Source organism: Apium graveolens, chromosome 11, assembly GCF_009905375.1.
Source record: "Apium graveolens cultivar Ventura chromosome 11, ASM990537v1, whole genome shotgun sequence".
Classification (NCBI taxonomy): Eukaryota; Viridiplantae; Streptophyta; class Magnoliopsida; order Apiales; family Apiaceae; genus Apium; species Apium graveolens.
The window spans coordinates 38850029-38873293 of NC_133657.1; the positions used below are offsets into that span (position 1 = coordinate 38850029).

The 23265-nt window shown below is 37.1% G+C and overlaps 1 non-coding gene across 1 annotated transcript; it reads right to left on the reverse strand.

Annotated features, from left to right (window-relative positions):
* Positions 1 to 1316: 1316 nt before the first annotated feature.
* LOC141699193 (small nucleolar RNA R71) lies at positions 1317 to 1423 on the reverse strand. Its single transcript, XR_012565674.1, has one exon. It is a non-coding gene; the product is annotated as a small nucleolar RNA R71 (small nucleolar RNA).
* Between the last annotated feature and the right edge of the window lie 21842 nt (positions 1424 to 23265).

Consider the following 23265-nt stretch of genomic DNA (forward strand, 5'->3'; position numbering starts at 1 on the left):
TATACCATGCTTTCATTGGAACCCATGATGACGATGAGTTCAATTATGGGCTAATCTTTTCATGGGATTCTAGCGGATTTACTTGTGGATTTCAATAGTTAATTTGTTCCGATACCTTAGTGTGTGGTGATTGATTGATATCCTGGTATTGGTTGTGCTTATTCGTCTTATGTGCATAGCTAACATATAAGATAGCGTGTTAATTTTTATTGAAGTGACAGTGAATATAGAGGTTTAGAACTTGCCATGCTAGCATAGGTTCATGTATTTGTTATGCATGATTCGTAGGTAATTTTAACCATCTTACTTGCTCTATGTAATCACGATAGATAACTTGCGCATTAAACTGTTATGTTTTCAATTCTTATAGACATACAAAGACTAAGCATAATTGGTGTCTATTCAACTTCTATCTCTTTTGTGGATGCTTGGTAGTCGGGTATTCGTACAACGAAAGTTGGTGTTTACTAGTTTCGTGTTATCTGATTAGTGTCATCACCATTACATGCTAAGGTTAAGAACAATAAGGCTATTGATTGAATTATTTAATGAAGTTAGAATCCCATATTTGTCATATATATTAATTCAACCATTCTTGTTCTCTTACTTATAATTGTTAGTTTAATCTCTTAGTTTAATCAAAACCCAATTTGTTATTTGTCCCGGTGCATAGGTGCATAAATTGAACTCAACCTAAACCAGTCTCTGTGGGAACAAATCTGATTTATATCTTATACTACTTATAAACGCATATACTTGCGTGAATTTTAGCGCGTATTTTCGTCCTAACAAGTTTTTGGCGCCGCTGCCGGGGACTCAGTGTTAATTTTTAGTTTATGTGCTTGTCATCAGTGGTCGTTAAAGTTCACTAACTCGGATTCTTTTACTTTCACGGTTTATTTGTTTGTGTTTCGGGTACTCATTAAAATGGGAGATCCAGCAGCACGAACAAAAGCCATGATGGATTTTTCTCAACCCAAGATCAATGACATTCAATCTAGCATTGTCAGGCCATCTATCACAGCTAATACCTTTGAGATCAAGCCTTGCATAATTCAATGGGTGCAGAATTTAATCTAGTTTGGGGGTTCTTCAACGGAAGTCCCAATATGCACATTAAGGATTTCATTGAGATATGCGACACCTTCAAGTTCAACGGTGTTTCTGAAGATGCTGTGAAGCTGAGACTGTTCCCATTCTCTCTGAGGGACAAGGCTAAGAGCTGGTTACACTCTCTACCAGCTGGTTAGATTACTAATTGGGAAGATCTTACTTAGAAGTTTCTTACTAAATTCTTCCCTACGGTGAAGACAGCTACACTCAGGAATGCTATTACTCAATTTGTGCAGCAAACGGGAAAATCGTTAAGTGAAGCTTGGAAGCGCTACAAGGAGATGCTTAGGAAGTGTCCTCATCATGGAATGCCTGATTGGATGATCATGAATTATTTTTATAATGGGTTGGGAGCACAGTCCAGACCCATGCTCGATGCAGTATCAGGCAGAGCGTTATGGGCAAAGAGCTATGAGGAAGCTTATGATCTAATTGAACTGATGGCTGCTAATGAATATCAGTATCCAACCCAGAGATGTCTATAGGGCAAGGTAGCAGGAGTTTTTGAAGTGGATACAGCTACGGCTATCACTGCTCAACTAAAGACGTTGTCTATGAAGATCGATTCTCTGGCTAACTATGGTGTTAAGCAGTTAATTAGTGTTTGTGAGCTGTGTGCAGGTCCACATGTGATGGAGCAATGCGCTATATCTAGTGACTCAGCTCAGTTTGTGAGCAACTTGTAGAGATCGCAGCAACCGGTTCCAGACACTTATCATCCTGACAACTGGAGTTATCCTAACTTCAGTTGGAGCAACAATCTGAATGCGATGCAACAACCATTCCAGCAGTTTGGAAATAAGCTATTCAACCCTCCTGGTTTTCAGTAACAAATTACACGAAAACAACAAACTCTTGGTGCATGTCTATCTTCGAATGAAAAATCTGAATTGGAGGAGTTGCGGCTTATGTGCAAAAACCAGGCTCTTATATGCCAAAGCCAGGCTGTTTCTATCAAGACTCTGGAGAACCAAATAGGGAAAATTGCTAATGCCTTATTGAATCGACCACCAGGAACGCTTCCCAGTGATACAGAAACAAATCCAGGCAAGAGGGAAGTTGAAGAACAGGTGAACGCCATCATCTTAAGGTCTAGAAAGGTCGCAAGCCCCCAAATTCGACAAGACGAAGAGCCTGAAAAATCTCAAGTTTCAGAAAATGCAGTTGTGGCTGAAAAAGAAGTGCAGAAGGAAGCAGAGGTGGAACCAAGGAAGACTACTGTGGAACACACTCCTCCTGAGGGTAATACAGGGGAAAAACAGATCTATCCTTCACCTCCTTTTCCTATGAGGATGCAGAAGCAATAGCTGGATAAGCAGTTTAAGAAGTTTTTGGAGGTGTTCAAGAAACTTCGTATTAACATACATTTCGCTGAAGCTCTTGAACAGATGCCTAGCTATGCAAGGTTTATGAAAGGTATTCTCCCTCGGAAAGTGAAGCTCGATGACTTAGAGACCGTTACTCTAACGGAGGAATGTAGTATTGTGCTGCAGCAGAAGTTGCCTCCGAAGCTTAAAGATCCTGGAAGCTTCACTATTCCTTGCACCATCAGAAACTTATCGTTCGACAAGTGTTTATGTCATTTAGGAGCTAACATCAATATGATGCCCTTATCTATCTTCAAGAAGCTTGGTCTACCTGATCCAAAACCAACATACATGTCATTGCAACTAGTTGACCGTTCCATCGCTTATCCATGAGGTATAGTGGAGAATGTCTTGGTCAAGGTGGATAAACTCATCTTCCCTACTAACTTTGTAATTCTTGATTTTGAGGAAGATAAGAAAATTCCCATTATCTTGGGAAGACCATTCTTGGCTACAGGCCGAACTATGATCGATGTGCAAAAAGGAGAGCTTTCGATGAAGGTTTACGATCAAAAGGTCACTTTTAATGTGTTCAAGGATATAAAGTTACCCACAGCTAAAGAGGAGTGCTTTAAAGTAGAGTGGGTCGACTCTGTAGTAAATTCAGGGCCTGGGAAATTGCCAAAGTCAGATGCCTTAGAGTCCTTAATAGGGGAATTAGTTATTAAAGATAAAGAAGGAGCAGAGCAATTACAGGTTTCGTATACACTTCCGTGGAAGAGGAAGTTGGATATGTAATTCGATTCTCTTGGTTTAGCAGAGCTGAAAATTTCTCAGGAGCGTCTCGAGCCGTTTATTGAAGATGTTTCCATACTTGAGCTTTACCCACTACCAGATCACTTGAGTTATGCATTCTTAGGTGCACCATATGATAAGGGCTTGGGATATATTTTTGATGATGTAGAGGGTAACCGAACGGATATTCCAATGCCTACAGAGGGTACTTCTCATGTGCAGCAGGTAGTTGATAGGACTGGTGTTGGTGATGAGCAGTACATGCAAGTAATTAGGCGTATGGAGGTCATGCACGACATTCACCGTTGTTTTGCTGTAGATTTGACACAAGCTTTGGGCACTATTTTCCGAGCCACTGGTGTCGAGGTTGATTGGCCACCTGATCCTCCACCCGAGAAGGGTGATCTTTCCGACGACTAGGTATGCCTGAAATCCTTATTATTACCTACAATGAGGACATTAAAAATTTTAAGTTTGGGGGTGATAATGTAAGGATTAGTAGTGTGTGTCCATATAGATTCATATAGATTCATATAGATTCATATTGCATGTTTAGTTGTAGTTCATTTATATTTTTGCATGATTATTCATTTAGGACATATTTGTTTATTTTTATGTAATTTCATATAGTTGCATTTGCATGCATATTTAGCATGATCCCTTAAGATGAACTATGATATTTGATAAGTTGATGTTGATTTGAGTGTGGTGATGACGAATAGAGGGATGTTTAAGTCCTAATAATTGATTTGCATGCCAGAAACAAATATTTTCACAAAGTCTTATAGGGGTGCTTTTGATCTAGATCATGATCATACTTGTTTGTTGTTGAGATTTAATCACTTGGTTATATTTAGAATTTGTGATATTCTCGTAATGATGTAAAAACACTGATTTTTTTATCTGGAGAAAAACTTGGATTTCATTGCTAGTTGTTGTAAGGCTAGGCGTCACATGGCTAGTAGTCGGCTCATATTTTTATGAGTAGTCTAGGGTTGAATGAGATGGAGCGAAACGCACTCATTCAGAAATTATTGAAAAAAAAAGAAAAAAGAAAAAAGAGAAAAAAAAAGAAAAAAAAAAGCATGTGTTTATGTATAATTGATCAAGAGTGAGCTCTTTAATACTCGAGTTATTAAGTTCTAGGAGACTTTGTTCCTAGTGACCTAAGGCTTTTATAGTCTGGGATCCGGTAACCTAACGCTCGCTACATGGATATTATTGCATAAGTCTTTTGGGACCTCATTCATTGCACGGTCAAATAAGCATCTTTGTTATGTGTTCACTAATAATCTGAATCATTGTATAACTCTAGTAGAAAGGAGGTGTTGTGAGGCATAATATGTTTATTGTCTATTTTATTTATAAACTTTTGATTGTTTCGATGATAGATAAGTTAGGGTTATTGATCTAGTATCGAGAGATATCTGTTAAGCATTCCACACACGCACGTTTCTGGTTTGTGAGTTAGTTTGTGGGATTTATTCGAACTCTGTTTTAAGTCATTGCATTCTTAGAGGCATTGGCTTATTCATTTGGTTATGGTTATTTAGAGGGGATCGATTGCATTATCATTTAGTTGCATCAACGTAGTTGCATTCATGCATTAGGTTTGTTTTGTAGTTTTGAGTCTGTTTATGCTTGAGGATAAGCATCAATTCAAGTTTGGGGATGTAATAAGTGGATTTTATATCCACTTGGAATGCTTTATTACAAGCTTAAATTGGTGTTTTGGACTCAAGTTGTTGGTATTTTTGTGTTATTGCATTTCAGGTATCAATTAAATGAAGAAAGGAGCTTTTAAAGGAAATATGATGAAAAGTGATCAGATTTGGAATCCAAGTCCATTGTCAAGTTGTAGAGAATCTCGTTAGCTTCGCGTGGGCAGTTGAATCGCTTAATTCTGACGAGTAGAACTCAAGTTATGGCTAAAATAATATTCATCAAAATTTTCCAGAAGCCGCCCACGCGGCCGCATCAGAAGTGCACGCGACTGCGTGCTGACACGCGGCCGCGTCAGACCCGCGCGCGACCGCTTGCTGATGCGCGGCTGATTTCACTGATTTAGCTGAAAAGGCCTTTTTTGAGTGGAATTTGATAATTTTAAGGGTACAGCTCCACTAGGGGTTTATATATATTTAAAAATAGGGTTTTCATCATCCGGGAAGATTGGGAGATCAAGGAGAAGACCTAGAAGCACAAAACAACTCCGAAAAAGAAGATCTTGTTTTCTACTTGTGATTCTTTGAAAATAGTTGTAACTTTGGATGCTCGTTTTCATTCTTGTTGAACCTAGATCTTTTTTCTTCGTACTTTGATTATTATTCAGTTTACTAAGACCTTGTTTTATACCATGCTTTCTGTAACACCCCCAAATCCGGGGTCGGGGATTCGGGTTGTCACGAGTTCCATTTCCCTTATCAATACTTAATCTTAACAGTCAACCAACTACTGAGTACTATGACCACACAATATACACACACACACACCACAAGTTATAGCCTCAGAGATGAATACCAAAAATAACAGAAGTCATTTTATTCCACAATTATAAACCGTTACACCTTAAAAGGGTTTCTAAATAATTTACATATTCCTTGCCATTATTACAAATCATATTATACATAAGTCTGGTTCATCAATAGTTGAAAACCTAGCCTATTGGTAGCTCCTACCTCAGCTACGGCGACATCAACGCTTCCAGAAAACTGCGGAACATTTTCTAACCGCTTGCGAATTGGAAGCTTGGTCTTGTTCATCTTTTCTATCTGTTGTTGTGTGATGAAAGAAGAAAGCAAGGGTGAGCAACAAGCCCACCAAAATAATATGTATAATGATTAACAATATATGAGCATTCTCATAGTACTCATGAAAGTCTTGGTCAAAAAGAAATGAACCAAGTTGATATCTTAACGCGACAAAGTCGCAAAATATTCAGTATATATATACATATATATATATACTTTTCACAATATTTGAAATCCTCTGACATGTATAACATCCACAGAGTTCCAGTTTATAACTGTATAAAAATATCGTTGCAAGGTGATCTCATATATGTAACCTTATCTCAACATTTTTTTTTCTGAAAATCTTTGACATGCACAAGGTAATCATTTACTAGATATAAGTTTAAAAGATGAAGTTACAAGATACTCCAATATACTTATATCTTTTCCGAATACTACTTGAACTACCACCGTTCAAGTTATAATTAGTTTCAAAAGTTCATCACATAGATGAGACTACAAGGCATAATTCGTATAGAATCAATCTTTGAAATATCATTCAAAAGAAACGAAGTTACGAGATACTTCATTTGATGGAAACATCATTTTGAAAACTCGACCCTGCCAACACTCAACAATCGCCCAGCCGTAGCCTTTCTATCGAAGTGCTCTGGGTAGTGTTGCAGAAATATCCAACTGGATGATGAACTCATTACGGGAGTTTGTCGCGCCAGGAAGACCACTCACGATGATCAGTCGTAGTAGTGCAACCCCACCATTTTCTACATGTAGAGGAGAACCTGTCGGATTTACTTGTCAACCGAACACTGGACTCCTAAGGAATGGACCGTCTTAGCGGAACTTCCAGGCCAATTGGGCCAATATAATAAGGCTGGGCCGGCGCCACTCGACCACTTACGCCACTCCTAGTTCAGATGAAATCCATGACTCTGAAACGTAAAGCTCGTCCCCACTTTCCCCAAGTAGAAACTTGTTGATACGGCTCCACCAAGAAGTCGTATCTAATTGGAAAGGAAAACTCAACGATATTTCCCAGGCGATGCATGTTAATGGATTAACTTGTTCCAATAATTTTACTTCCCGAGTGTTGGGTAAGTAATCAAAAACTCTTTTATCAAAATAGCAACCTTGTTGCGAATATAAAACACACCACAAAGCCGGATCCCTCAGGTTTTGAGCGAGTATTTAAATCCCCTTCTAAAGGAGGATCTTAAATATAAAAATGAGTTTTGGGATCCGCCCTAACCTTTAAAATCATTTTGAAGACTCGAAAATATTTTTAAGAATGTTTGGAGTGATGCTGATTTAATTAAATAAATCAGTCCCAATATATTAGAAAATATCTGAATATTATTATTTAAATAATATTCCCATAAAGAATAATCTTTATAAAAATAATTGAAGTAGAAGTTTTAAAACTTATACTTGAAATGAATATTAAATAACCAAAGATATACTTATACGAAAGTACTATCTTTATTTGAATAATCAAAAGTGAGTTTGATTATCGACACATTATTCTTTAATAAAATAAAGAATAATAATTAGTAAATAATCGGAGTCATAAGTCCTCAAATTAATATTTAAATAATAATATTCATTAAATAAAATAAACGGAGTCATATGTCCTTGAATGAATATTCAAAATAATATTCATTAATAAAATAAACGGAGTCATAAGCCCTCGAATGAATATTCAAAATAATATTCATTAATAAAATAAAGTTATCGAATAAACCTTATTTGATTCATAGTTTTGAAAACTATATCTATATATATATAAATATATATATAATATACTCGGGAACATCGACTCCCGGTTTAGAAAATGTTCACCTTTGGGTCCCCTATACTAAGGGTATACGCAACTACTGCTTATCTCTAGCATAGGTATTATGCAACTTATAAGCATTTGAATCAACAATTAGATATCAAGATTACGAAACAGACATGCATATATACCATATCAGCATGCTCCAATATATCGCAAAATTTGCTAATAACAATCATGCACTTATCACAAGATAATGCATATACATATATTTACATCACAACAACAGTATAACGGGTAGAAAACTTGCCTGAGTGCTCCGGGGTAGACTTAAGCTTAGAGTGGGTCCGGTAACCTATGAACAACAACATAAGCCGGAATTAAACCACGGTCGCTTAAGAAACTAGACTTTAACCAATTGAACCCTAACGTTTGCTTATGGTCATTTCTACGCTTAACAAATCACATAAGTCGTCTGAGTACCCTCGGCTCCACCATTTTTAATAAATTAACCGTTAAGAGTTTTAAGGCGATTATTTCGCGAGTGCCTTACCAACTGCCTAATACACTTTACATAAATGTTTCATACTCCAATTAGTCATTTAAGGTCCTTAACCAAGGTTTCAAAGTAAGGCGAGGGGAAATGGTTCGTTCGCGAAACGCCGTTACTTAAAACGGTCGTTTCTCCTAAACCGTACATCGGATTCAAGCGTACCACAAATCAAAACGAAGATCGTAACATGAACTATCTAATCATGGCAATGGTCAAAACCCAACAGTGAGTTCTCGGGTCCTGATGTTATGAACAAAAACATTCTAGGATAATCGGACATTACGACGGCTATGTTTACGCAATTACCAAATTTGTACAACTCCAAATCAATCCACAATCAACCCAAAATCCCTCCAAACCTCACCGCATCAGTCCATTACTTCATGTTTTAACCAACTCATTCAATCACAACAAAAGCTACTAACCATATTAAGGTTCATTAACTAATAACCAAGATTCAACCATCAAAATCTCTACAAACTCAACCAAACTTTAAACAAACAAGCATCATGCTTCACATATACTATATCAATCATAACCATTCCTAAATACTCAAAACTAAAGCTAGGGTTTGGAGTTTATACCTTCTTGAAGCTTCTTAACACAACACAAGAGCTTTGAATGCCTAAAGAACCTTGATCCTTGCTTGTATAACCTTAAACTTTCATAAAAATTCAAGAAAACTAAAGTTATTTTTTGAAAGTTACTATTCACCATCTTCTTCCTTAAATTATTGGAAGAGATTGTGAAGGAATTTGAAGCTTAAACTTATAGGATATCCATATCTATGTACAAGGTACCTTATATAATTACCTCACTAATTAACAAAGCTTGGAACTAGGATTTGAGTTTTTTTCTTCCTTTGAAATGGACAAAGCCGAGAGCTCTTCTTGAAAATGGAAGTGTTTTGTGTTTTTTGATGTTTATGATTTGTTTTTGGCTTGGTTGATCCACTTGGTTTGTTAATTAGATTATTACCATGGTAAATTTTGTGTGGTTCACAATCAACCAACAACACACTTCTCTTTTGGTCATGCTTAGGTCATCTTCCCATGTCATCCTCTCACACTTGTCCTCTTCTTTTTGGTGAGATGACATCACTCTCCACTAACCCTTTGATTAACTCCTAATCACTTGGCTAATGACCACTGATCTGTTATACGGTTCGCTTAACTTTCGTTCTCGTTTATCGTTTGAGGGATCATACCCGGGATCTTATTACTTGGGTTCCCTTAACCTTTCTCAATACATTATATTCCTTTTATGATCCTCTCTTATAATCCTTGAATTTAAATCCTTTTAATCATGTTACCTTATACTCAATTCTTTCGGTATCTGGTGGATTTTTGGGAAAAATCAAAGTGTTCGAATTTGGATTCTGACGATCTTTACATACACTTATATACCACATAGAGTACTAATAATATCCCAGAAGATCAATAAAAGAACCCCTACATAGTGTGGCATGAAAAGTTTTCTTATTCAGCATAATCAGCAAAACACTATTCATAAGGGTTTCAAAAATTCCAAAAATTGGGGTTATTACAGTCTCCCCTCCTTAAAAGGATTCCATCCCGGAATCAGATAGAAAATGAGTAGGGATACTTTCTTAGCATTGCACTTTCTAACTCTTACGTAATTTTCCCACATTGTGGTTCTACCATCAAACTCTAACTAGTTTGATAACTCTTCTCCTAAGCATTTGTCCATTTTTGATCTATAACCCTTCCTGGTTGCTCCATGTAGGTTACGTCTGGTTGCATGTCTATGCGCTCATATGCCCCTATTTGTCTGGCATCCGAATTACACTTCCTTAACATTGATACGTGGAACACGTTATGAACTTGCTACATGTTCGGGGGTAGGGCTAGCTCATATGCTAACTTCCCAATACGTCTTAATATCTTCAAGAGTCCAACAAATCGTGGACTTAGCTTTTCTTTCTTTCCGAACCTCATCAATCATTTCCAAGGCTTTCCAAGGGGATACCTTTCACAACACTAGGTCCCCTACTTCATACTCCTTGTCCTTTCATTTTCAAATCAGCATACTTCTTATGTCCATCTTGGGCTACTACCAGCCGTCCTCTGATTAGATCTATTATATCCTTGGTCCTTTGGACTACTGCTGGTCCGAGCATCTCGCGCTCTACAACTTCATCCTAACATAAGGGAGATCAATATTGTCTTCCCTCAAGGATCTCATAAGGCGACATCTCGCTACCTGACATACGATCTATTGTCGTGAGAAAAATCAATCCGCGTTAAGTGATCATTCCAAATTCTTTCAAGTCTATTGCACAGACTCTCATCATAGCTTCTAGCATTATAGCTTTTGCTCCTCAATACCCATTCTTTTTCAGTTCGTAATCGCTACTATCTTCCGTTCCTAATATTATACTGGTTATACTTTTGCTCGTTAGCGTTCTATAACCTTTTAATAATCTCGTCAACCTTAGTATCACGAACGCGTTAGAATCGGAATACCACCATACTTGGTACCACTTCATTTCTAGCTGCCTCCATCTTCGAAAGCTTGGTCCTTCGTATAGAAGTAAAAGAATTTATTGAGAGATCACTATGATCATGAACACTTGTTCTATTGCATAGTTAGTACAGAAGGTGGCCAGCCTTTAGTACATGACAAGCAATTAAACAATAGATGATATCCTACTAGGCTTCTATCACACAGATAGATAGTCATTCCGCAATACCTCCCTTCTGGAAGGGTTGTTCTTCTCAGCTTACATGAAATGAAAAGAAGAGTAAAGAACAAACTGAAGAGAATTGTATATATGTAAAAAAAATTACTGCCACAAAATATCTGGCTTGGAATCTACCTCTGAACTATAGAGGTTTGTCATAGGAGAACAAAACATATACGTATATATATCAACATCAAGTATTATAGCATCGCAATTCACGTGCCTGAATATCTACTATTCCGTCCATCATTCTATGGACCCATGCTCTTGCTCGAGCTTATAAACAATCACCTTTGAAACTCCCTCGACATCGAAAATCAAATCTGGGATTTCATTCTAGACATCATCGTTACTAGAATTCTATGCTTGCACCGCAACCTTCCTCGTATAGTAATACGACTCTCTATTGATAAGAAGGAATAAGCATTCAATAGGTAGATAATCTACTTAATTAGTCTATCAATGATAACTTATACACCACCACGACCCAATTAGTGGTACTCAATCTCAACATCCATTCCAATACAACTCTCACGGTTGTAAGTAATCGGTTCATTACTCGTAGAATCATTCCTGCATTACTATGGTCCACCGTTGACCTACTATAGTCATTCGCTTTCCATGAAGTTTTAATAGCTAACCATACGGAGTCCATACATATCGTATCGAATTCTTCTAAGGAGGTAACATGATCACCGTTCATGATTCATGAAGGACATCTCCTGAACTTGGTGTATATATGACATGAAGTAGATAAAATTGCAGAAGAATATCAATTAAAGCAACAATAGCAGGTTATTACCGTTAGTAATCATATGTCCTCAATAAGAGACTGGAAACTCAAGGGTTCATTTAGTCCTTTCATAATATGGCCCTGGCTTATCTCAAGATATGACCTTCTAAGATATAGCCCTCTTACGGCGGTTGCATAAATTAAATCTTTACCAAACTACTATTACGGTTGAGTATCGCACAATCATCAGAAGGAATGTCAATCTTTCATACCATAATACAACCTTCACGGCTTTAACCATCATCGCTGTATTCCTTTGGCACGAGCGCCTATAATTGTCCTCTTACACTTAAAGTGTCGGCCACCTCTTTGGCCTTTCCTGATAGTAAAATTTCCTTACAATCAATGTCATTTTAACCCCCTCCAACTAAATTTTCTACCTCATTTCAATCACTGCTTATGTGAAAATGCTTTTCTTAAGTCCTGGTGAGAAAAAAAATCACCATTTTTCCATAAGTCATTGCCTTAGTCTTTAGATGTGAACATTGCCACGACTGACTCTCGATCATACTTAGGACGTCTCTTATCTTGGGTCCTTCTTGTTTTCACCAATCTCGACCCTCATTAGATCGATCTATACTTTCTTATGGTTCAACACGTGCCCCACCTGGCATTATTATAATTACATCATATTTCCTTTATCAAAATTTCTATGCTTGAGAACTTTGAATACTACCTTTCTCCTGGTAAAACCTCTAAGGTTATCCTTAAATCCTTCATCAAGTAAACCTTAGGTACAGGGCATATCAAGATACCATTTACTAATACTAGAACCATTGTCTATGTACTTCTGAAAAATTTCTCTACTGATCTTTAAAGGTTGTTATTACCTTAATCCTTTCCAATTTATACTGTCAAAACTCATACCATCCCTATTAAGGGTGAAATGCCAACCTTTATGCATTCCCCTAGGATTCATTTTAAGTTACCGATGTTCTATCCTTAATTCCACCTTTAAAAAGGTACATGCATCCTTCCATGGATAAATCAAGTCATATATCCCTGATAAGGGTGTCTTATTCAATCATTCCCACCTCGATAGTATATGCCTAATTTGGTAACGATAACAAGGATGTTCTGGAAGATATTGGTCGTGTTCAACGTGAACTTCTTCTTAATAATTCCTTAGTTACTCTTGTTGTTTATCTCAACAGTCATCTCAATATTGGGATATCTCTCATACCTGGCGTCTCCCTTTCTGGGTATCATGCCACCGGTCTTACACTTCACATTCTTGAAGGTCACTTCCTTCATCCAATTTTCCTAATTTCTTACTTTTTTGTCTCCACAGTCTATCTGCGTCTCATTATTTATCCTTCGAACTATCTCAAGGTTTCCCCGAATCCTTCCAACTTGAAGGGGGTACAACATATATATCTCTTATGCCTTCAACCATCAACTTTAACTCATGGTGAATCATCCTCATCCTGATGATCATATACTTTTTTATTTCTATTACTACGAGTCTTTAGGGATTCCTCATACCCGACTCCCTTATCATTCCTCAAACTCTATTACCTTTATGCTCCTTTCCACTTCAGTTTCTTTTTATTTTCCTTTTTCTTACAATCATTTCACGTACCCACTAATCATTGACTTCAAACATCACGTCGTTCTGGGATTCTTGTCCTCCAGACGAATCTTGACAACTTTTACAATCTTCGATTCATAATTCATCATATACGTCCGCCTTTGTTCTGGCTCTTAAAGCTTTTACACTATTTCCATAACCTTGGAATTTACTTTCTCGAAAAGTTTTTGACTGAACTTTAATCAGTTTATCATAACCTCTTGCTTCGTGCCTTTCTTGGTCTTTCACCAGTGGGTGGTCTCTCTCTTAGGAGGGTAAGTGATAAAAACAGTCTTTTGTGATTCGTCAATCATTTAGAATCTCATATGATTCCTGTATTTCCTTTAGCCAGGCTCTTGCCTCGGCTGGGTCAGCTATTCCCTTGGAACTCTGAGAGCTTAGCGACTTAAAGGTCCTGAAAGAATTTCACACCACATTGTTTCCTCAAGGTGGTGGTTAGGGGTAAAAGTATAAGTTTTGTTTTAGGCAGGTCCATGGATCGCCCAATAGGAGTACCATCCTGGTTCTTCCTATCTTGCTCGACTTCTGTTTTCTCAGTCTAAATATTTCTTCCTACTCCCCATAATTGGGGTCATCTTTTAATTTAAAATCCTCATTTTCCACTTCATTATATTCTGGGTTCCTTATATCTTAATTACGACCTCCCCGGTTATCACATTCAAGGTTTGCCCCTAATCTTATTCCTCGTGGGGGCATGATGCTTGGAAAAATTTTGAGAATCTCTGGATATTTGTCTTACTTACTTTGCTTAAATCTTTCCCTCGTTCAGTCCTTGCATGATTGCAAATTATGAATTCTCAAGTTCTATAAACTTCATGACACTCTCTTAAGTGTTAACATCGCAATTAACAATATAAACTTATCACAAACAAACTCATCTGAACTGAAATTAATGAATATATACTTAACCATTTGTTCGAGGGTACAACAACTAAACACATTAAAGAGAATTACATCATTTGATCTGATCACTTCTATCCCAAAAGTACTACCATAGATAATCATCTAGTCATTAAAAACTAATCATTCATAACTTAGGCTAATCCTCCAAAAGCGGTGCTGCATGAAATTCTTGTCAGATTGCTCATACTCTGCACACTATTATGGATCAAGAAATGTGGGCACGCACGACATCCCTAACCTGCTCCATTAAAGCGGTGATGAGGTCTAAGATAGTTGTAAGTAGAGCTGGATCAATCTGACCCTCAAGATGGCCTCTAGCTGTAACACGGATGGTAGCCTCAATCCTTTCCATGTTATAAGCTAATCCTGCCGGAAGTACCCCGCCCTCAATCCTCGATGCAGTAAGTCGATCCAACAGATCACTCCTAACATTATGGGCCTCAGACAGGCCACCCAAAGTCATATAATAATCGGCGATAAGAGAAGCCTGAGTGGTAGCATCTAGCAGTCCATGGGGTTCAGGTGGTGCAGGCCCAGGGGATCCAAATGGATAACCAAGCACGGTATCAGGTGACAATGGTGCAGGAGATAAAGGTGGCATTTCCTCAGTAGGTGCTGGGCTCTGTACAGGGGAGGGAACAGGAATTGGTGGAACCTCATGGGTGTCTACAGGAACCTCTGGAACAGGGTCTGATACTGGTGTAATTGGTGTCATGGAAGGCCCCACTCTTCCTGCCCTCATTAACCTTTGTGCCCTTGGTAACTCTTCATCCTCTAGTGCCACCCTCCCGGCCATTCTTGCTCTGGTAGTCGCCCTGACTACGGTCATTAATTCCTCAGCGGTCCTCTCTTCATTCTCGTCAGGATCCTCCACGAGATCCTCCTCAGCAACAATCCCTTCTGGGATAACATCCTCAACCGCAACATTCTCAATATGAATCTCATCCTGTCCCTCGTTAGGGTACTCTATTAGATTTACAATTTGATCTCTAACATGTAATAAAACATTCTCATGCTGATGCTCCTGAACCTCAGGATTCGGTGCCCCGCTGCCCTATACGAGAACGAACTATGTTACTATCATAATATTTATAAGGGTTCCCGTAAGGGTTTTAACTGTCAGTACTACGTTAGGTAGCCCGACTATGAACTTGGCAAGAGTTCTTATTATCTTTGTGAACTTATTATCTTACCGTCACATCATCTCTGAGGTTTATAACGCTTGGCTCTGATACCATTTCTGTAACACCCCCAAATCCGGGGTCGGGGATTCGGGTTGTCACGAGTTCCATTTCCCTTATCAATACTTAATCTTAACAGTCAACCAACTACTGATTACTGTGACCCCACAATACACACACACACACACCACAAGTTATAGCCTCAGAGATGAATACCAAAAATAACACAAGTCATTTTATTCCACAATTATAAACCGTTACACCTTAAAAGGGTTTCTGAATAATTTACATATTTTTTGCCATTATTACAATTCATATTATACATAAGTCTGGTTCATCAATAGTTGAAAACCTAGCCTATTGGTAGCTCCTACCTCAGCTACGGTGGCATCAACGCTTCCAGAAAACTGCGGAACGTTTTCTAACCGCTTGCGAATTGGAAGCTAGGTCGTGTTCATCTTTTCTATCTGTTGTTGTGTGATGAAAGAAGAAACCAAGGGTGAGCAACAAGCCCACCAAAATAATATGTATAATGATTAACAATATATGAGCATTCTCATAGTACTCATGAAAGTCTTGGTCAAAAAGAAATGAACCAAGGTGATATCTTAACGCGACCACGTCGCAAAATATTCAGTATATATATATACATATATATATACATTTCACAATATTTGAAATCCTCTGACATGTATAACATCCACAGAGTTCCAGTTTATAACTGTATAAAAATATCGTTGCAAGGTGATCTCATATATCTAACCTTGTCTCAACATTTTTTTTTCTGAAAATCTTTGACATGCACAAGGTAATCATTTACTAGATATAAGTTTAAAAGATGAAGTTACAAGATACTCCAATATACTTATATCTTTTCCGAATACTACTTGAACTACCACCGTTCAAGTTAGAATTAGTTTCAAAAGTTCATCACATAGATGAGACTACAAGGCATAACTCGTATAGAATCAATCTTTGAAATATCATTCAAAAGAAACGAAGTTACGAGATACTTCATTTGATGGAAATATCATTTTGAAAACTAGACCCTGCCAACACTCAACAATCGCCCAGCCGTAGCCTTTCTATCGAAGTGCTCTAGGTAGTGTTGCAGAAATATCCAACTGGATGATGAACTCATTGAAAGGCATATGTCATAGCCTATTCGTTTATTCGAGGATTTAACTCAACTCAAATAAGAATGTAATAAGTAAATAGTGGATCTATCATCAGAGAGATCTCACAAAGTAACATCTGTCAAGGGATAAAGAAACATTGTTCATCTGCAGACTTGAAGATTCACTGGAAGAAGTTCAAGAATTTGATCATGCCTCAGTGATATAAATCAAGATCGTGGATTTAATCAAGTGACAGAGATCTCGTCAGGGTATCATTTTATTACAAGGATTTAATCAGAGTATCAAAGTCAAGACATGAAGAAACGTCACGGAAGTTACTCACTCATGAACCAGACAGTACATCGAGTGTCATCATTGAAGTGGCGGAATTGATTCATAAGTCTCAGTGATTTTCAGAAGATTGTCAGAAGAATGGATGCTGCTCAGGGTTAGTATTAATTCTCTATTAATTAATTAAGTCATATAATTTAATTAAGAAAATAAATTATATCTGCAAAGATTAATTTATTGATTAATTGAATTAAAATGATTAATTAATTTAGAATTAATATTGAGGATTTACAAGATTTTAATTGGTTTAAAATCTGCTTAAATTCAAAACAAGACAATTCATTTGAACTAGTATGACAATCGGTATGACAATTGATAGTCATACCGAAAGTCATGCCAATACATTTAATTGTCTTATTAGAATTTCTGTTTAGATTAAAATCTGTTATTATTTCAGCAAGACAATTTATTTGAACTAACATGACAATCGGGATGACAATCAATAGTCATACCGAAAGTCTTGCTAGTTCATTTTGATTGTCTTGCTAGTTGTAAATATTGTCATACCGAAAGTCTTGCTGGCCAAAGAGATTGTCATGCCAGTAAATTTTTCAGTTCGGTGTTTGATAAAAGCAGCAGAAGACTTTTATTGATCAAAACTTACAGAATCCAATCAAACAGAAAAATAGAACACACAAGAGAAAAAGGAGCAGAAAACAAAAGCATAACATTTTATTTTTCATCTGCTTTTCTTCAAGATTAAATTTCTAGATTGTAAAGTTAAATCCAATCAACTAGAAATATTTATCTTGTTCTTGTGTATCAATCTAGCGGATTAAAATCCCTAGAACTTAATCTCAAATCGCATTTAGCATTTGATCTTTTAATTACAAAAATAGAAAAAGTTCATGTCGAATTTATTCTAGATTTGTAATAATTGATTTGAGATTAATCCCTTGTAACCGATACCGTAGTTGTAACACCTTTCAAGTTTAATAAAAGTTTTATTTAACTTGAATTTTGTTTCACAATTTTATTCCGCATTTTATTCGATTAAACGGTATTGTTTGCATTCAACCCCCCTTCTATAAACAAATTGGGACCTAACAATTGGTATCAGAGCCTTCTGATTAACGTACAAATCTAGATCCTAGACTTTTGTGTTTCTTTCACTTCTTGAATTTTTTATTCACTCAAAAAATTCATAATGACTACACAAAAAGTTGGAACCGTTAAAATTCCACTTTTCGATAAAGAAAATTATGTTATGTGGAAGAAGAAGATGCTACTGTTTTTACAGGTTGCTAATCCCAAATATTTGCAAGTGTTGAAGAAGGGTCCAAAAATTCCTATGGTTATTGAACCAGAGGTAATAGAAAATGATGTGGTGATCACCAAATCGAGAACTTATGTGAAGGATCCTGAGGACTTCTCTCCTGCTGAAATAGAAGAAGCCTCCCTGGATGCTAGCCTTCAATTAATCTTAGTAGATTCCCTTAATCCCCTGATGAATAGACATGTGATAAATTGTAAAGATTCCAAACATATCTGGGAAACTATTGAGATTATTAATGAAGGCACTGAGGAAGTTAGGGAGAACAAACTAGAAATCCTAACCTCTGAGTATGAATACTTTAAATCCAATCCAGGGGAAGGAATCACTGAAGTGTTTGAGAGGTACAATGCATTGATCAACAACCTGAACATTAATGGTAAATACTATTCCATCAGGGAGGTCAACAAAAAGTTCCTTTTAACACTGCCAACTCATCTCGAACATAGAATCACTGCCATAAGAGAAGCAAGAGATCTGAGTGAGATTTCTTTGGAAAGGCTCTATGGTGTGTTAAAGACTTACGAGTTGGAGCAGATTCAGCAGAAGGAAGTTTACGGGAAAGGAAGAGTGGTCAGCATGTCTACTGCTCTAGTAGCTGATGAACAACAACAACAACCACAATAAGGTTGAAGATAATGTGATAGTAGCAGAATTTGATTCTCCTACTACAAATCAATCAGGAGATGATTATTATTCCTTGGAAGAACTGGAGCAATTGGAGGATGAGTCAATGGCCCTGATTGTCAAGAGATTCTCAAATGTCAGATTCAAAAGGAATCCCAAGTTCAAGTACAAGTCCAACTACAACAGATTCCAGAAAGGTGGATCTTCATCCTCTAACACCAGCAGTGGTGGGTATAAAACAGGGATGGTTGATCGAAGCACCATTCGATGCTTCAACTGTAATGAGTTGGGACACTTTGCCACAGAATGCAGGAAGCCAAAACAAGCTAGGAAGAACTCTTACGATTCTAATCAGAAGAGTAAATCTGAAAGGGCTTACCTGGCAAAGGGAAGAAGCTGGGATGATACTGACAGTGAAGATGAAGAAGTTGGGAATCTTGCTCTCATGGCTAGTGATGCAAGCACCTCATCGTCAAGAAAAGAGGGCATTAAACAGGTACAACCGGTAGTGTGGATTCTTGACAGCGGATCGTCAAGACATATGACCGGAGATAGAGCCCTGCTATCAAATGTGGTTGAGAAAGTTGGCCCAGTGGTTACCTTTGGAGATAACAGCAAAGGTTTAACGGAGGGATATGGCTGTTTGCTAGCTGGAAATGTTATCATTGAAAATGTATATGTTGTGCAAGGACTTGAACACAATCTGCTTAGCATTAGTCAGTTCTGTGACAACGGCTACAATGTTTTATTCGACAAGCTGAAGTGTCAGATTCTGCACAAGAAAAGTGAAAAACCCTCCTTAATGGGAATCCAGAAAGGAAATCTGTTCGTAGCTGACATGAACTCTGGAAGCAATCTTGAAGTCAGTTGTTTCTATATAAAGGCATCGTCAGATGAGAGTTGGCTATGGCACAAGAGACTTTCTCATCTCAATTTCAAAACAATAAATTCTCTTGTCAAAAGAGAATTGGTAAGAGGTCTGCCTCAACTGGAATTCTCTCCAGAAGGACTATGTGAGGCTTGCCAGAAAGGAAAGTCAAAGAAAGCAAGTCACAAAGGCACTGACACCTCTTCCATAACTGGTGTTCTGCAATTATTGCACATGGATTTATTTGGTCCAGTTAATATCCTTTCAATGTCAAAGAAGTGTTACTGTCTTGTGATAGTTGATGACTATTCCAAGTATACGTGGGTTTTATTTCTTCACTCTAAGGATGAAACACCACAAGTTGTGATTGATCATATCAAGATGATTGAGTTAGATTCTAACGTCCCTGTTAGAGCAATAAGGTCAGATAATGGGACAGAATTCAAGAATGCACTTCTCAATGGATTCTGTACAGACAAAGGGATTACCAGACAATTTTCAGCTCCTAGAACCCCTCAGCAAAATGGAGTGGTAAAAAGGAAGAATCGTACATTGATTGAAGCTGCAAGAACGATGTTAAGTGAATCAGGTCTTCCAATGTACTTTTGGGCTGAAGCTATCAATACTGCATGTTATACTCAGAATCGAACTCTAATCAACAAAGACTTCATGAAAACTCCTTATGAGATTTTGAATGAACAGAAACCCTCTATCAAATACTTTCATGTATTTGGTGCCAGATGCTTCGTGCTCAAGGATGGAGATGATCGTCGTGGTAAGTTCGAGGCAAAGGCATATGAGGGTATTTTTGTTGGATATGGAAGAAGATCATATAGAGTGTATATCATTGATCAACACAAAGTAACTAAAAGTGTCAATGTTACATTTGATGACACTAAACTCCCTAGTATCCAAACTGAAGATCCTTCTGAGAAACTGAAGTTTGATGATACGTCAGATTCAGAATCAGAACATGGTCAAGAACCCGAGGTTGTTGCTGGTGAAGAACCTGTTAATCATGATGATACTCAAGGTAATAGTGATGGAAACTTTGGCAACAATGGAGATACCACTGCTACTGACGGAGAATCTTCAAGTCAACATGGCAACAACTCAGGGGGAGATGCTGAAGGATCATCTAGTAGGACACAACATCACAATGAATTTCAAGGCGAATCATCAAGATCAAATCTTCCAAGACAGACTGTCTGGAATAAAGCTCACCCTTTTGAGTTGATTATTGGTGATCCAGATGTTGGAGCCAGAACTAGATGTGCTACTCAAAATGAGTGTCTGTTCTCAGGATTTCTTTCTGAGATGGAACCTAAGAAAATTGAAGAAGCACTGACTGATCCAGATTGGGTGATTGCTATGCAAGATGAACTCAATCAGTTTGAAAGTCAACAAGTCTGGAAACTGGTACCTAGGCCTGTACACAAGAAAGCTGTTGGTACTAGGTGGGTATTCAGGAATAAACTAGATGAAGATGGTGTGGTTACAAGAAACAAGGCAAGACTGGTAGCTAAAGGGTATTCTCAAGCTGAAGGCATTGATTATGATGAAACCTATGCTCCAGTGGCTAGACTTGAGGCCATCAGGATATTTCTGGCATTCGCAGCATTTTCAAACTTTAAAGTTTATCAAATGGATGTCAAGAGTGCCTTTCTGAATGGGAAGCTGGATGAAGAGGGGTATGTAGAGCAACCTCCTGGCTTTGAAGATCCAGATCATTTGCATTTTGTCTACTTTCTTTTCAAGGCAATCTATGGTCTCAAACAGTCTCCAAGAAAATGGTATGACACTCTCTCTGAATTTCTTATTGAAAATAGCTTTGTTAGAGGTGTCATAGACAAAACTCTCTTTTCTAAAAAACATAAGAATGATACTATATTAGTCCAAGTCTATGTGGATGATATAATATTTGGGTCTACTAATGATAATCTCTGTAAGAGATTTGCTAAGTTAATGCACAGCAAGTTTGAAATGAGCATGATGGGAGAGCTGAAGTTCTTCCTTGGATTACAAGTAAATCAAAGGTTAGATGGAACATTTATTTGTCAATCCAAGTATCTCAAGGAACTCCTCAAAAAGTACAATCTAGAGGACTCTGCATCAGCAAGGACTCCATCAACTACAGCTGTCAAGCTTGGACCATGTGAAAACTCCATTAAGGTAGATGTCACAAGCTACAGAGGTATGATTGGCTCGTTACTCTATTTTACTGCAAGTAGACCAGATATTATGTATGCTACATGCTTATGTGCAAGGTTCCAAGCGGATCCTAGAGATATTCATCTCATTGCTGTTAAACGAATCTTAAGATATCTTAAGGGAACACCAAATCTAGGTATTTGGTACCCTAAAGAATCTGGTTTTAACCTTGTCGGATATACAGATTCAGATTATGCAGGAAGTGTTGTTGATAGGAAAAGCACCTCAGGGAGTTGTCAATTCCTAGGTAGCAGACTAGTCTCATGGTACAGCAAGAAACAACAAACAGTTTCCAACTCAACGGCCGAGGCTGAATATATTACTGCTGGAAGCTGCTGTGCTCAGATCTTGTGGATTAGGAACCAACTACGAGACTATGGCTCTGTATTGAATAAAATTCCTATTTTATGTGACAATACAAGTGCAATAGCCATCACCAACAACCCTGTGCAGCACTCGAGGGCAAAGCACATTGACATCAGGTATCATTTTATTAGAGAGCACGTCATGAATGGTACTGTTGAACTATTTTTTGTTCCAACAGAAGAACAAATAGCAGATATTTTCACTAAACCGCTTGACGAATCCACATTTACCAGATTAGTTGGTAAATTGGGCATGTTGAATAGTTTTAGTGATTAATTTAGTTAATATCTGGGATCTGTTCTTGAATAAATTTACAAATTTATTTTATCATTTTATCATATTTCTTGCTTATTTCTATGTAATTTATATTATCTTATCTGTTTTTATTTTCCCTACTTGTTAATTTAAAATATCTCAGAATATTTTATTTTCTCTAAAAATATTTTTCTATGAATTTTATTTGCTAAAATTCAATAGAAATCTATTTTTAGAATAAAAATAATAAATTCTGATATATTGTCTTTGTTTCTGTAAATATTATAAGTCTGTATTTCAGTTTTACTAATTTGATATATAATTTCAGTACATGGATATATATAGTTATATAAGTCTGTACATATTTGATTGTATTTCTACTGAAATGACAATCGGCAAGATAATTGAAATTGTCTTGCTGAAAGTCATTTCAGTACTTATATATATATATACTTATTTTCATGGAATCGGTTTATTTCCAGAATGACAATCGGCAAGACAATTGAAATTGTCTTGCTGAAAGTCATTTCGATATATAATTGTCATATTAGTGTTTTTCAGTATAGTTTATACTGGCAAGACAATCGGTATGACTATCAATTGTCTTGCCAGTTATAAACAATATATATATATATATATATATATTTTCTTTTGCCTGGTATGACAATCGGTATGACAATCCAGGATTGTCATACCAGCTGTAATATAAAGGCGTACAGTTCAGTTTTCCTTCAA